Source organism: Nerophis ophidion, linkage group LG13, assembly GCF_033978795.1.
Source record: "Nerophis ophidion isolate RoL-2023_Sa linkage group LG13, RoL_Noph_v1.0, whole genome shotgun sequence".
Taxonomy (NCBI): Eukaryota; Metazoa; Chordata; class Actinopteri; order Syngnathiformes; family Syngnathidae; genus Nerophis; species Nerophis ophidion.
This window is the reverse complement of record NC_084623.1, coordinates 30696534-30713996: the sequence shown is the minus strand read 5'-3', so window position 1 is coordinate 30713996 and position 17463 is coordinate 30696534. Positions and strand designations below refer to the sequence as shown.

The window sequence follows — 17463 nt, the reverse complement described above, 5'->3', positions numbered from 1 at the left end:
TTAGGATAATTCTGGTACATTTCCAGCAAAAGGTTTTACCTTTTCAATTTAAGAGGGATTTCTCTGTAAAAGGACAGGACTAAAAAGGTGGTTGGTCAAAAAGCGTTGGTCTAAACAGTATTCTGATGCGGCTGATCTTACAACTGCTTACAACCTAATCACAGGCAAATCAAACAACATTAAAAAAAACCTTGAGATTCACTATACAAAAATACAATTAAAAATACTGGATAATAAAACAGTTACGCTATCCCCATTGCAGCCCTTTTTACGAAAGCACAAACTCTTTATTTGTAACAAATTGTATTCAATAAAGTATAGTAATGTATTCAAACCTTTATCTAATATACAAACTCATCCATAGTCTGTCATCTCCTCCACTTCCTCAGTTTGTAAACATAAAGAATAATTCTCAGAAATCAACAAGGGAGACATCCGAGGAGATTGTACAGTTCCATTACGGAAAAGTGCATTTAGTCAGAATGCATTTTGAGTTACAGCTGCACATGAGTGGAACTCTGTCCCTCAGAACATCAGGGAACCGATGTCATACAATATGACATCAAAAACTGGCTTATAACACATAAACCATGTGATCATTAATCATTTAGATTGATAGTTTATGTTCTTCCCCTAACCCAACTGTCCTGCCACTTGCGTAATGATGAGTTCCTTGTTTAAATTCTGATCATTTTATCTGTCTGTCCTATAGTGTCTCACACATGTAAATATAGTTTTTAATGGAGTTTTATAGTGATAAGTCGTTTAATTTGTTTTCAATTGGATTATTTGGTTCACTGTATAACATTTTTTTGTATTATATTTGTGCGGTAGAAAATATTAAGAATTGGTCAAGGACAACAGTGGAAATTAACCTTTTGTCTAATGCTGCTACATTTACAGCAATATTATTTATTTATTGTACACTGTCATTATTAAAAAAAACAATAATTAAATGTGGGCCAGAGTGTTGCTGAGCGAACTGGAATGTGTGTTGATCCAACTGTACTGGAGAGTTGATGTTTTTTTATGGGGAAAATATGGGAATGGACGGACGTGGGGAGAGAGGGTGATATTTACCGGGAAAGGGAAGGAGGCCAGACCAGAAGTTCTGGGGGATAGGGACTGAGACTGGCCGGTGTCGTCTGGTTCGTACCGTTATGTACCGGGAAAGGGAAGGAGGCGACACCAAGGCAGAACTGCGGTTTAACAGGTTTATTGAAACCTTTGATGAGTGTGTGGAGTGTGTATGCTACTTCAAGTGAATGAGTGTGGACGATGTGTAGAATTAACCATGTAAGTATTACCAGGGTTTGTTGTCTGTGTGTGTTCAATGAATCTTTCGCCAAATCAAGGGGTCAAGGCGAAGAGGGAGTCCGCAGGGAGGCAAGAGAAGCAACAATGTCCGTGTCCAAGAACGGGTCGAGGATCGAGGAAGGCAGTCAGAGATCCGGATGGAGGTCGTGAGGCAACACACGATCAAAGATGACAGAGAAGACACTGCGGAAGACACAATGGACATGAACTCGGGAACAAGGGAGGGATGCCAGATGTGATGCTTACTGTGCAGATTGGCTACGTTCTGGCAAAGGTTCCTTGGGTCCGCTGGTCTTTATGCCGCTCCCTCTTGTTAGACCCATATGCGCTGATTCCCGATTGCCTGGAGCCTTGTCGCTGCGTGGGCGTGCTGCGCCCAGCCCGAGCAGAGGCGTGTCTGTGCGGACTGCCAGTGGAGGTGCTGGCAGACCCAGCTGCCGGGGTAAAGCGGGTTCGACCCTGCCCCGTGACAGTACCCCCCCTTAGGGGAGGCACCCGATAAGTGCCGGGGAGCATCAGGATTAGCACAGTAGAAATCCTCTAAAAGTGAGGGATCGGTAATGTAGGAGGCTGGCACCCAAGATCTGTCCTCTGGTTCAAATCCCTCCCAGTCGACCAGATATATGAGCCCCCTACCTTGTCTACGGACCCTGAGGATTTCTTTGACCGTACAAACCCGATCTCCGTTCTCCAAGAACGTAGATGGAGGGGGGGGGGGCAGGGATAGGAGAGGACAGAGTGCTCTCCGCTACCGGTTTTGATCTGGGACATATGCACTACTGGGTGTCGCTTGGAAAAGCCAATTTGACAGATACGGGGTTAATGATAGACACGATGGGGAACCGACCAATGTAACGTAGAGCTAATTTCTTTGACGGTCCCTGGAGACTGAGGTCCTTAGCAAGTAACACACCTCGCTGTCCCGGCCGAGAGGATGGAGCCGGGACACGATGACGGTTTGTGTTGCGGCACATCTTCAGACGCTGATTTCAAAGCAGCTCAAGTGACTCTCCACACCCTCTGACACTTCATGATATGAGCCTTAGTCAAGGGCACAGCTATCTCCTGTTCTTGTTCAAGTCAAGAGTCAAGTCAGCTTTATTTGTCAATTTCTTTACATGTAAAGACATACACAGGAATCAAAATTTTGTTTCGCACTCTCCCATGTGTAGACAAAAAGAAGACACACTATGAACCCCCCGTTGTAGAAATACGGGGGGTTCATAGCCCAATGAGCATTCAAATGGTGACGGATGGCCACGGATGGCCACCAAAAGTGTCTTCGCAGAAGTGACATGGATCATTGAAAGCCTGCAGGACACGAAAACAGACGAAAGTTCTCCCAATCCAGGACCCTGGATCGCAGATCCCGATGGGCGAAAAGCTTGTTGGGTGGTCCACCTCCAGGTAATAGATTGGAGCACAGCGCATACTTGACCAACTCCTCCACCTTCCACGTAACCATCCCCACGATGCAAGAGGGATGAAGGATGGGTACGTCAACTGACGGCCCGGACGGTTTGTCCATAAAGAGTCTGGAGAGAGCGTCCGCTTTAACGTTCTTCGATCCAGGTCTGAAAGACAGCAAGTAGTCGAATCGAGAAAATAATTGTTGCCATCTTGCCTGTCGATTGTTCAGCCTCCTGGCAGAGTGGATGTGGAGGGGATTGCTGTGGTCGGTCAGGATTTGGAACTGGCGTCGGGCTCCTTCAAACCAATGTCTCCATTTGGCCAGAGCTTCGTGTACCGCCAACAATTCTCTATTCCCTGCGTCGTAGTTTTGCTCTGCTAAAGATGGCTGTCTAGTGAAGAAGGCCCAGGGGTGAATCAGGTTATCAATTTTAGAACGTTGTGGAAAAACACCAATCCTGGAGTCGGAAGCGTCCACCTCTCCCAAGAAAGTCAGGGTGGATGAGGACAGGAGCTGAGATGAATCTCTTTAAAGGTCCTCGAAGGCTTTGTTGGTCTTATGAGACCAAAATAAATGGGTTATTCGGAAAAGGTAGGGCATGGACTGGTGCTGCGAGTCGAACATGATGTTGGTGGTCTGAGAAACCACGAGAAAATATCAAAATGTCGTCCAGGTAAACGATGATGAATTGGTCCAGCAAGTCCCGCAGAATGTCATTAACGAGGGCCAGAAAGACGGCCGGGGCAGTAGTCAGTCCAAAGGGCATAACACGGTATTCGAAATGCCCTAAACGGGTGTTGAACGCCGTCTTCCACTCGTCTCCCTCTCTAATCCGCACAAGGTGATAGGCGTTGCGGAGATCCAGTTTGGTAAAGAGGGTGGCAGGTGCCAATGGTTCAAATGACAAATTCAGCATCGGCAGGGGGTACTTCTTCTTAATGGTAATGTTGTTGAGATGGCGGTAGTCAATGCAGGGCCTGAGCGAACCGTCCTTCTTGGTCACAAAAAAAAGTCCCACCACCAGTGATGGCTTGGACGATGTGATGATGCCCGAGGCAAGGCCCTCCGTAATGTAGTCCTTCATCGCTTCCTTCTCAGGGAGTGATAAGTTGTACAGACGCCTGGAAGGTAGCTTAGCATCGGGGAGTAGCTCAATGGCACAGTTGTAGGGTCTATGAGAGGGTAGACCTTACGCTCCCTCTTTGCTGAATACCTCGGCCAGGTCATGGTTGCAGGCTGGAATCAGGGACAGATCTGTCTGAGGGGCACTGGTACTGGGATGGTGGACGGGAGGGGAAGCTGACCTGAGGTAGTTAGCGTGGCAAGGTGTACTAATACCTTCCAACCCTCCCGGAATTTCCGGGAGTCTCCCGAAATTCAGCGCCTCTCCCGAAAACCTTCCGGAAGAATTTTTTTTCCGAAAATCTCCCGAAATTCAGCCGGAACTGGAGGCCACGCCCCCTCCAACTCCATGCGGACCTGAGTGGAGACAGCCTGTTATCACGTCCGCTTTCCCACTATATAAACAGTTTGCCTGCCCAATCACGTTACAACATCTACAGATTTTAGTAAAAAACTGCACACTCAAGGAGACGAAGCGCAAGAATGAGGAAGTTACAGCCATGGCGACGCCATCGACAAGCAAAATGAATGGAAACAAGAATTTCAGTTTATCCAGGAGAGTTCGAAGGGGAAGGGGTATGTTGCCTGTAAATTTTGTAGAACAGACTTTTCCATTGAACACGGTGGCCGAACGGATATCCTCAGTCATGAACGGTCAACAAAGCGTCCGCAGCGCAGCATCGTTCACAACGCAGCATCGTTCACAACCCAGTTATATGGGCCACCTTGCACAATGGAAACGCGATGGTGTAACTTATGCTGAGACAAGTATGGCTACGCTAATTGTTGGAAGCAACATCTCCGTTCTCCTTCACGGATGGATGTCTACAACAAATCCGTGAAGGATATGTTCCCGGATTCGGAGATTGCTCGCCAGTACGCAAATGGCAGAACAAAGGTTACTCAAATAGTGAAAGGTAAGTGTTGTTGTTGTGTTTTTTAGTAACCAGCAAGAACGTATAGTTTGTAGAACAACAGTGTTTTTATTACTGTGTATTTGATAGGTGCCGTCTGAAATTCAACTATTTATTTTATTTATATATACAATAAAATAAATATATATAGCTAGAATTCACTGAAAGTCCAGTATTTCATATATATATATGTATATGAAATACTCGAGTTGGTGAATTGTAGCTCTAAATATACTCCTCCCCTCTTAACCACGCCCCCAACCACACACCCCGCCCCAACCATGCTCCCAAACACGTCCCCCCACCTCCCGAAAACGAAGGTGTCAAGGTTGGCAAGTATGGGTGCACTCCATGCCAAGATCCTGCCCAAAGTCTAAGACACGTGGGGGTCGTGATGATGGAGCCAGGACCTGCCAAGGACAAGTGGAGCAACGGGTGCTTCCAACACCCATAGGGGCATGTCTGGACACGCCGCCAGCGGAGGTGCTGGCAGACCCAGCTGCCGGGGAAAAGCGGGTTCGAGCCCAAGCTGTGACGGAAGGGCAACATATGGGAGTCTCCTGGGAAAATACGGGAGGGTTAACAGGAATGCTCCATATCTGAATACAATTGAGTCCAATTGGTGCCTTGGAAAGATGTAAGAAAATAGTGAAGAAATATGAGAACATACTTTTGTGAGACCCAGATATTATTAATAACGGACTGGTGAAGCAATTACATAATAACACCGGCGAAACTATAAAATTGGCTACATTGCAGTTATGGCTGCCATCAGAGGGCCTCTTTTATCAGTAAATAATATATAAATGTTGCGATGAGGTGGCGACTTGTCCAGGGTGTACCCCGCCTTCCGCCCGATTGTAGCTGAGATAGGCGCCAGCGCCCCCCGCGACCCCGAAAGGGAATAAGCGGTAGAAAATGGATGGAATATATAAATGTTCCTTTGCAGTAAATACATTCTATACATTTTTTTTAGATACACTCTAAACAGATTTTTAAAACTAGCAACTCAGTCACCAGCATTTTACTGTAAAATGTAAGGTATACATATATGTATATATATATATATATATATATATATATATATATATATATATATATATATATATATATATATATATATATATATATATATATCAATGACGTGTGCAGTCAGGGGAGGCCTCACCTGCCATCATGTAAAGAAAAAAATGTAAAAAGAAAAAAATATATATTATATTGTTATATGTATCCAGTGATTATACTATAAAGTTATTTTCCATTTAACTTCACAGTTTTAAATATTTTTTTATTCAAAATCGCTTAATTTTCACATTTGCTGTTCAAATACTGAGAATTACTTGCGGTGAGTCACAACCAGTTGAGCCTCCCCGTGGATTGCGCAATGACTCGGCTAACTGCTGGCTGCTGTGCAGTGAGACCTTATTTCTATATGAATTATATTAAACATTTCCATAGTTTAATAAGCTGAGGTGAATAATGTACAGTGTATTTTGTCAACAACTGTATGTGTGTAACGTATTTCTTGTGCTGGGCAATCATAAAACGGCTGCGAAGACGCACTATGTGAGGCACCTGTTCTCCGGCCTCCTGGTGGTAGAGGGCGCTAGTGATACCAGGGATCATTCTTGCGGCTGCAGAAAAAGTGACAACAATCTACAGTTAGCAAGTCAAATGCAGCGGCAGCGATCGTTTATTTTTTCATTTCGTTTTTTCCTCTCGCCTGGAGTTTTAAAATGGAGGATTATAGACTTAAAGGCGGTACTGCATCAAAAACCGACATCAGTGTGTAAAGGATATCACCACATGGGCTCAGGAACACTTCATAAAACCACTCTCAGTAACTACAGTAGGTCGCTACATCTGTAAGTGCAGGTTAAGACTCTACTATGCAAAGCCAAACCCATTTATCAACAATATCCTGAAACGCCGCCAGCTTGGCTGGGCCCGAGATCATCTAAGATGGACTGATGCAACGTGGAAAGGTGTTCTTTGGTCTGACGAGTCCACATTTCAAATTATATTTGGAAACAGAGGACGTGGTGTCCTCCAGAACAAATATGAAAATAACCATTCAGATTGTCATAGGCGCAAAGTTCAAAAGCCAGCATCTGTGATGGTATGGGGGTGTATTAGTGCCCAAGGTATGGGTAACTTACACATCTGTGAAGGCACCATTAATGCTGAAAGGTACATACAGGTTTTGGAGCAACATACATTGTCATCCAAGCAACGTTATCATGGACGCCCCTGCTTATTTCAGCAAGACAAGTGTTACAACAGCGTGGCTTCATAAAAAAAGAGTGTGGGTACTTTCCTGGCCCGCCTGCAGTCCAGACCTATCCCCCATCGAAAATGTGTGGCACATTATGAAGCGTAAAATACGACAGCGGAGACCCCGGACTGTTGAACTAGTGAAGCTCTACATAAAACAAGAATGGGAAAGAAATCCACTTTCAAAGCTTCAACAATTAGTTTCCTCAGTTCCCAAACGTTTATTGAGTGTTGTTAAAAGAAAAGGTGATGTAACACAGTGGTGAACATGTCCTTTCCCAACTACTTTGGCACGTGTCGCAGCCATTAAATTCTAAGATATTTATTATTTGCACAAAAAAAAAAAAGTTTATGAGTTAGAACATCAAATATATATTCTTTGTAGTGCATTCAATTGAATATGGGTTGCAAAGGATTTGCAAATCATTGTATTCCGTTTATGTTTACATCTAACACAATTTCCCAACTCATATGGAAACGGAGTCTGTATGTATATATATATATATATATATATATATAATTTGTCGTTGGGGTATTCCTGTAAATGGAAAAACAGCATCACTTGGTTTTATGGTAAACAAAAAAAACAAACAAAAAAAACAAAAAAAAAAAAAATAAAAAAAAAAATATATATATATATATATATATATATATATATATATATATATATATATACACCCCTTGGGAGGTGAAGGGAGTAGTGGCAAGGGTGATGGGTCAAATGCAGATAATTATTTTGCCACAACGTAGTGTGCGTGTGTGACAATCATTGGTTCTTTAATTTTAACTTAATACATATTGCAACATTTCAAATGGAAAAACCATGACACTGTTTTTTTTTCTTCTGGAAACTGAGCTGCCACTTTTTTTGTTTACCGTAAAACCAAGTGATGCCGTTTTTCCATTTACAGGAATACCCCAACGACAAATTATATATTTTACGGTAAAAATACTGGAGCTCAGTCGATAGACTTTTCAATAGAAAAAAAAAAAGTATAATTTTTTTTTTTGATTTACAGTTATATGCTGAAAAAAACACTGTCATTTTTACTGTAAAATCTATCGTCTTTTTCACATGTTACAATTTGATCGTTAACATATTTTAAAATCATAAGTCGAGCAAATATTTAGGTATCTATTTCTCCTTTGGCAAAAAAATGTTTGGAACATATCATAATAAAATCTCTATAATATATAATATAATATAATATAATATAATATAATATAATATAATATAATATAATATAATATAATATAATTTAATATACCCTGTGTATTTGACCCATTCCCCTGTTCCACCCCCTGGGAGTTGAGGGGAGCAGTGAGCAGCAGCGGTGGCCGTGCTTGGGAATCATTTTGGTGATTTAACCCCAATTCCAACCCTTGATGCCGAGTGCCAAGCAGGGAGGTTGGCACCTTAGCTTTGGTTAAACTTTCGTTGCAAAAACCTTGTTGGGATGTCGCATGGCTGCAGTTGTGTGTCCCCGAGTATGCAAGAATCCAGGAGAGTTGCGTGGAGGTAAGATGAATTTAATACACAAAAGAAAATAACAAAAGCAAACATAAAGCAGTCGTGCAGATAAACGTTCTCAACATAATGTTATCATCGAGCACTGAGGAGTGCTCGAGTGAAACATAAATAGACACTAGTGTGATTGACAGCAGGTGTGAACCGCTGCCAATCAACGAAAAGAGAAAAATAGTGCTCCGTGAATAAAAACAGGAAATACAACAAAATAAGAGCACTGAACCGGAAGTAAATACAAAAACACAAAAAACTAACAGAAATGAAGTGACACATCGTTACAGGACCTCCCCCTCAAGGAACAGATACCAGATGTTCCCTGGGAAAGAAAAAAAAATGGAAAAAAGTCCAAAATGTAAGGGAGGGTGGAGGGAGGATTTGGTGGAGGGTTGCCAAACCTCGTGTCCCCGCAGCCAGCGAGGGAAAGTCAGGTGGCGGCGCCGCGTAGAGCGCCGCTGGAACTGGCGAGGCGGGCGGCCAGGGAACGGCCAAATCACTGGCCGAAAAAGAGGAGAGTGCGCAGGGCACGGCCACATCCACGGCCGACGTAGAAGCGGGCGCGCTGAAGCAGGCCGGGAAGCAGAAGACGTAACCGGCGGCGTGGAAACCGCAGGCGTCATCAACGGCGTGGAAGTGGCAGATGTCATCGGCGGCGTGAAAGCGGCAGACGTCATCGGCGGCGTGAAAGCGGCAGACGTCATCGGCGGCGTGAAAGCGGCAGACGTCATCGGCGGCGTGAAAGCGGCAGACGTCATCGGCGGCGTGAAAGCGGCAGACGTCATCGGCGGCGTGAAAGCGGCAGACGTCATCGGCGGCGTGAAAGCGGCAGACGTCATCGGCGGCGTGAAAGCGGCAGACGTCATCGGCGGCGTGAAAGCGGCAGACGTCATCGGCGGCGTGAAAGCGGCAGACGTCATCGGCGGCGTGAAAGCGGCAGACGTCATCGGCGGCGTGAAAGCGGCAGACGTCATCGGCGGCGTGAAAGCGGCAGACGTCATCGGCGGCGTGAAAGCGGCAGACGTCATCGGCGGCGTGAAAGCGGCAGACGTCATCGGCGGTGTTGAAGCGGCAGGCGTCATCGGCGGCGTGAAAGCGGCAGATGACGCCGGGCGAGGAGCAGCAAATGCTGGCCGAGGAATAGCGGATGCCGGCGGTGACGAAGCCCGGCGTGGTGCTGCTCTTGGCGGCGTTGGGGCTCGGCGTGGAGCCGGCGTTGGGGCTCGGCGTGGAGCCGGCGTTGGGGCTCGGCGTGGAGCCGGCGTTGGGGCTCGGCGTGGAGCCGGCGTTGGGGCTCGGCGTGGAGCCGGCGTTGGGGCTCGGCGTGGAGCCGGCGTAGGGGCTCGGCGTGGAGCCGGCGTAGGGGCTAGGCGTGGAGCCGGCGTAGGGGCTAGGCGTGGAGCCGGCGTTGGGGCTGTGCGAAAGCCCGCCAGGCACGTAGATGTCTCCGTGGAAGGAGACGCTTGCGAAGATGACAGCAGTGTGTGCCTGGCTGCACCGCAGTGTATTGTGGGCCCCCCTCCACTAGGCGGCTGCCAGAAACCGTCCACACTTGCGGGAAGACATGCCTGCTCGTCGGCGTCCCCCGGTGCGAAAACCAGGGACGGGCGGGAGGAGGCCAGGAAGAGGGACGAAGACACGTCCCGCGCCGAGTCCCAGCAGGAGGACAAAAGTGACCTCACTGTGGGCTCCACTGGAGCTCTCGGCGATCCAAAAAAGAGAGCGGGAGCTGGCAGAAAGAGCAGCCGGGGAGCAGCCGCTGGAAGCTGCGTAGGAGCAGGGAGAAGCAGCTCAGCAGACGACGGGAAGGATGGCGGCGGCGGACGTGCCGGTCGGAGAGCCGCAGTAGGCGACGGAGCCGCAGGAGCCGCGAGACGTGAAGGAGGAGGTGGGCGCGCCGGTCGGTGAGACGTAGCCGGCAGCGTTGCCGAGAGGAAGGATGGCGGCGGAGGACGCGCCGGTCGGTGAGCCGTAGCCGGTAGCGTTGCCGCGGGAGCCGCGAGGCATGCAGGAAGTGGCGGACGTGCTGGTCGGAGAGCCGTAGTCAGCCGTCGAGCCGAGAGGAAAGATGGCGGCGGGGGACGCGCCGGTCGGAGAGCCGAAGCCGGTGGCGTTGCCGCGGGGAGAGGGTCCGCGTCTGTAGGCTGGGACCGCACAAACCTGGCCTTCAAGTCCTCCAGGAATTGTGCGGTCCAGAACGTCGGCTGAGGATTGCCGACAGGGATTCTCGCGAGGACACTTTCTTCTGGCTCGATGATACTGTTGGGATGTCGCATGGCTGCAGTTGTGTGTCCCCGAGTATGCAAGAATCCAGGAGAGTTGCGTGGAGGTAAGATGAATTTAATACACAAAAGAAAATAACAAAAGCAAACATAAAGCAGTCGTGCAGATAAACGTTCTCAACATAATGTTATCATCGAGCACTGAGGAGTGCTCGAGTGAAACATAAATAGACACTAGTGTGATTGACAGCAGGTGTGAACCGCTGCCAATCAACGAAAAGAGAAAAATAGTGCTCCGTGAATAAAAACAGGAAATACAACAAAATAAGAGCACTGAACCGGAAGTAAATACAAAAACACAAAAAACTAACAGAAATGAAGTGACACATCGTTACAAACCTAATTTAAATAAGGCTGTCCGCATCACTTTTGCAGTTGTTATTCGCGCCTTCAGCCGTTGGATTTCACCTTCAACACGCAAACAAATAGCACTTGCGTTTTTTTAGTATGCACACCCAATTTTAGTTTTCGTTAGTTGGGATACTTGTAGATCAGGCCCTAAGTGACATACATTTTTTTTTTGCTGGGGTTGTTAGGTCGCAGTTTTGCGTAGGAATGGGTACCAAAACTCATAGTAACCAGAGAAAAAAAACACATATTGGTGACTCAATGTCTTGCTAAATGAATACCTAAATCCCGGATTATACAAAAACCCTATGATTTATACAACGGTGAGGCTAATTTATGGATTTTTATTCGCTAATGCCTGTTGTGTTTTGTATTTAACAAATGATTTTCAACAAACATTGAAAAGGTGTGTTATTGTTTGTGCTATGGTGTCATCTGTTGGACGAGTTTACTCACTGCAGGTGCTGCGGGTTGCACAAGAAAGGTATAACTGTGGTCACAGAACTATTGTAAGTTTCCCCCACAATGGTGACGACATCGGAAGTGAACTGTGTTTTAAAGACATGGCCACAGTGGCGCTGACAATGCTAGAATGGACACTTAATTTGTAACGTTATCCAAGATGGCTAATGCAACGAACCCATCCATCCATCCATTTTCTACCGCTTATTCCCTTTCGGGGTCGCGGGGGGCGCTGGCGCCTATCTCAGCTACAATCGGGCGGAAGGCGGGGTACACCCTGCTATCATATATGCTATCATAATGTAATCAAGCTAGCATCGGTGGCATGAGCTAATATGCCAACACGTGCATTGATAATTACAATTATTAACTTACAAAGGCATTTATTTTTGTTACTGTTTCAGTTTCCTGACAATTTGGTCATGTTGGTGTTTTCCTGTGTTTAGTGTTTTCATTCCTGACCAGTGAGCTTCTGATTTCTACTTCCTGTGTTTTTGAATCACTTCTTGTCGTGGTGCTCTTGTGTTGTCAGTATTTCCTGTTTGGTCTCTATGTTTTGAAGCGCCTTTACTTTCTGTTCCTTCCCCTGCCAGCACACTTGATTGTCATTCATTAGTTCCATTTACTTTCACCTTGGTCCCTCCTACTGTGCTGGATCATTCTACTTGTTAGTCGGCTTCCTGTGCATCTCCCTGTTGCCAATACATACCTGCACACCGTCTGGTATTTCTGCATCTTTGGACTTAGGCTGTCTTTAGGTTGAAGCGGAGTGATTATAATAATTAGGCGACATCTTGTGGCCACAATATATCATTCAGTTACGCTTACGATGCAGTTGAATGACGCGGCCGCGTGTTACGTAGGTGTTGTATTGGTTTTGCGGTGGTCGTTTGTCCAAGATGCAGAAGGACGTCCGGAACCATTGTGCAGGTAAAAAGGTGAGTTTTTCTTAATAAGCAGAGCAAAACAATTAGAAAAACTCAGACACTAGTCATGTGCGGAGCAAAAAATAAACAAGATTATCGCCAGAGGCCAACAGTGAGAAAGTCTTATACCAGAAAAAATGCAAACACGTAGGGAAAACAGGAACCAACGTAGTAAATGTCTCAAAGAGCGAGCAAGACTGCCGGGCAGAGTGTGGCGCGAGGCAGGAATAAATAGTTCTCTGATTAGTGGAGCAGGTAAGCGTCCCGACCACTGATCAATCAGCATCCATGGCAAAGAAAACAAACAAGGTTGCTGAAACAGAACCAAACAACAACTAAGGAAATACCAAACTTAACCAAACATGACCCGGACAACGGATTATGACACCATGTTTGTTACTGGATACTTTCAAATACGGTTCTGGCTTGCTATTTTTTTGTCATTGTTTTAGTTTCCTGACATGCACTGTGTGGAAAAAATTAAGGTATGTAAATAAATATTTACAAAATCATTCTGTGTAAATAACACACATATATACACAACGCATATATATCTGCGGCTTATAGTGCGGTGTGGCTAATATAGGGACACATATTCTTTTTGTTTTAAAATCGTTATATTGCACATTTGAATTCATTGTTACGAATACAGATAATACCTTTTATTTGAAATGTATGAGGAAGCTAACTAACAGTGTTTTGTGCAATGTCTGTGGCATAGGAATATCTTGACGCTTTACTTCATGAGAGCAATATTCTCAAACATTGGTACATGTACCCCTAGTGGTACGCTGGCTCCATTTTGGTGGTACACTAAATAATCACTTGATTAAAGTACAGTGTTTTATTTTCATATATTCAAACACAATTTTACTGTTCAAACTGTGTGTAATGTTACGGTGGCCAAAAATATTAAATATACCTGCTAAATATAACATCTGCTTTGTTTCTAATGGATATGTAGGCCTAATTTGCAACTGTAATTTAATGTTTGTCATTATGGTGGCCAAGTTTTTTCTGCGGTGGTAGTTGGTGAAAAACGTTTTGAGAACCACTGTGCTAGAGTGTTAACTAGTAATAATGGCCGACAGGAGATTGTGATGAGTCATCCTTTTCAACTCCCTCATGCACAAGTAGGAGTTTTTACAAGCAAATAAAAAGGAATGTGGTTCCTCGTAACCATCAATTTCCACCTTATCCTTTGCAACACGATCATATTAAAAAGAAAGAACATGATGACATAACATATAACACCATATATACCATATGTAAATAACTCAAGTTAATGAACAGCATTTGCTGTTTAAAACACATGGACAAATGAACAATGTGCAGCTCACGCTGTTAATATACTCCTGAGACCCATTGTCCGCTGTAGTGGACATTTGTGTTTTGCAGACAACAGAAACTGACCAAAATAAATGTCCAATGCAGAAGACGCGGCTTCTCAGGAGAATATGAGTACAGTCAGGAGTCATTCTGCTTGGTTCCTCAAACTGAGATGAGAGTCCTTTCTTTGTCACTGAAGTTTGTACTCACCTTGAGCTGCACACCGACTGAGAGAAGGGCCCTCCGACCTTTTCACCTATATGATGGTCTGCCAAGTGGACGAGGCTAATAGAAATGGTGCAAAAGGTAGTTCCTTTGGGCATACAAGGCATAAAATCCTGAGACAACCACTGAGGTGTCACCACTGGATGGTTTTCTTGGTGAGGGAGTGCAACTCTCTCAGCCCCGCCGATTTGCAACTGCCAGCTCTGGGCCCAGGATGATTCAATTGGTCACATTACTCTGCATGGAGCCTATTAGCCTTCCCGGAAGACAGACGACAGAGGGAGGGGGAAAGAACAACACCTTGTCACAGTTCATTCAAAAAGAATCTTGTTGCTGGTTGGTGTGCCGCAGCTACTACTTGCCAAAATGGACATCGGATGCATTTCCATACAGCAGAGAGGTGTCCAGAGTGTGGCCGTTTTTTTTGGCCAGAAGCTTGTTTTTTTTTGTTTTTTTAATTGATATTTTCTCAATTAATAATTAATTAAATGTATTATAAGCAATGCTGTCAAATGATTATTTGTTAAATCACAATAATCCCACTTTTTTTATTTGGATTAATCATGATTAATTGCAGGTTATTACTCACTTGCATGATTTAAGTTAACTTAAAAAAGACCCCAATTTTTTGGACACCGATGCAACTTTATTGCTAGAATGTGATGCGTGAACATTGTTTTAAATGTTTAACTTGAATGGATGTCATTTATTTGCTCAATACATTCATCTAAATTCCGGTCTGGGTGTATTTTTTAGGTCAAGTTTATCAGCGACCACATAACAAACGTGCTACCATTCAGGTAATCATCAGCAGTTAAGGTAAAGGGTCACGTGCGGTCAAAATAAAGTGCAATCAATCTGCATTTAAACAGTACATCAGTACATACATACATCCATTATCTACCGCTTATTCCCTTTGGGGTACATATTTAATATTTTTGGACAATGTAACATTGCACACAGATTGAACAGTATCACTGTGTTTAAGTATAGAAAATAAAAATACTGCACTTTAATCAAGTGATGCTTTGGTGAACCATTAGATGAAGCCTTCATACCACAACTTTAATCAATAAATATTTACCTCTGCAAAATTGGCTAAAAAATTTAGCATGCTAATGCTGGTAACGTTGCCTGAGGTTGAGTGAATTAGTGGCCATGATACTGGAAAGCTCAGTCTGATTGTTTTGGTCTCGTAAAGTGGCCAATACAACTGTAGTATTAGGAGTCTTAGTTCATTTGGCCATTTTTATGTTTGAACATTGTTAATTTAGGGCAAAGAGACATAGAAAATGCTATGTTACCAATAACACAAAACTAAAGTGTAGATGTTGTGTTCAGAGAGTGTAGCACATATTGATTGACCTGTATTGATTTGGTTTTAGTATATTCAGTGTACAAAATTTATCAATGTGACCCCCTCATCTTTCAATTTTTGCGGCCCTCCCTGGAAAAAGTTTGGACACCCCTGATTTACTCAGACAAGGTTTCGATCTCAAACTTTTCTTATACATTTGCTGTAATTTTTTGAACCTAAATTCCACATGTAAAGTTCATCAAAATAGAAGTATTTAATCTTCCATTGGAAACCTGCTAAAGACATCATGAATAAGAGATGCAATCCAGAAGTTCTTGTTGTCAAGTCTAATTGCAAGTCAAACCATCTGAGGGTTAAACAAGACAACAGGGTTTAGTTTATCCGGATATATGTGACTTTGGCCTCCTTAATTAAGTGTGACACAGTTACTGCATCACTGTTTCACCCCAGAATAGTTAACATATTAACTGCTGGTGACAAAAGAATAGCACAATCACATGACAGGAGGTAAAATGTCAACACTGTTTTTGACCCTTGAGCAACAGAAATTCACTTTATCCATCGCATTAATGGTCTAAAAACAATGGACATTCATAATTTGCTGTGGAACCTCTGAATGTTGCTTTCAAATACTGCTTTATTTCATAGAAAATAATAAAAAATGGATGCTAGAACATTTTTGCACGTGTCTTTTTAACATTCTTAACCTACTAACCCAAACAACGCTAACCCTGCTCTGTGGTACCTCGGTTTTTGTAAGCTCTTTTGTTTTTAAGATTTTATTATCGACAAAATTCTGCTTTTTCAATGTTATTTACTTTTTCCACTTTCAATACGATACCGATATTACAGCTTTGAGTATTGACTGATGCTGATATCGGTTCGATACGATATCAGCAATCATACATAGTTTTACTATTTTGTAGAGTGCAATGCTGGAAAATGTTATATCAAGCGAAATTAGTCAAACAGGAAACAATGATAGGTATGAAATCATTATTTTATTTATTATTAACTGTCTGGAATTTTAGGCTGGCTACTGACAGTTTGGTATTGTGGTGTTTTCCTGTTTTTGGTGTTTTTATTCCTGATCAGTGCTCTTCTAGTTTCTACTTCCTGCATTTTTAATCACTTCCTGTCCTGGTGCTCTTGTTTTGTCAGTATTACCTGTTTGGTCTCTGTGTTTTAAAGCACCTTTATGTTCTGTTCCTTTTCCTGTCACCACACCTGATTCTTGTTAGTTAAATGATAAATGATAAATGGGTTGTACTTGTATAGCGCTTTTCTACCTTCAAGGTACTCAAAGCGCTTTGACACTACTTCCACATTTTCCCATTCACACACACATTCACACACTGATGGAGGGAGCTGCCATGCAAGGCGCCAACCAGCAACCATCAGGAGCAAGGGTGAAGTGTCTTGCTCAGGACACAACGGACGTGACGAGGTTGGTTCTAGGTGGTATTTGAACCAGTGTTAGTTCTATTTAGTTTCACCTGGGTCCCTTCTTCTGTGCTGGATCATTCTACTTGTTGGTTGGCTTCTTGTGCACCTCCCTGTTGCCAATACATATACTTTTACCTGCACGCCATCTGCTATCTACATCCTTTGGGTCACATTACAAGCATTGCTCGCCAAATCCTGACATGGAATGGACTTACGCTGTCTTTAAGTTGAAGGGGCAGTTATTATGATGTTTTGGTGACACCTAGTGGCCACAATATTTCATTTAGTTACGCTCACGATGCAGTTGAATGATGCGACCACTTTTGGATACTTTCAAATACGCTTCTGGCTTGGACATCAGTAAGTAAGATGCATCTATAATTATTTGATACTTTCTTATGTTGATTAATGTATTGTTTAATCTGCAATATAGTTTAATTAAGGACGTTGTTTATGTCCATCTTGAGTGCTATTGTGTGCTTATTTGTTGTTCAGCTTCTAGCTTCTAGTAGCCTAAAGCCAACGATGTTTACTTTTTTCAAAGGACCACATGGAAACTCGTCGCAG

General features: G+C 43.9%; 1 protein-coding gene across 1 annotated transcript in view; it reads right to left on the bottom strand.

Annotated features, from left to right (window-relative positions):
* The window catches only part of kcnj13 (potassium inwardly rectifying channel subfamily J member 13), a 54323-nt gene extending 40027 nt beyond the window's left edge, over positions 1–14296 (bottom strand). The window contains exon 1 of the mRNA XM_061919463.1: positions 14118–14296. The gene's annotated coding sequence lies outside the window, so the exon portion shown is untranslated. The remainder of the gene's footprint in view (positions 1–14117) is intronic.
* Positions 14297–17463: the final 3167 nt, after the last annotated feature.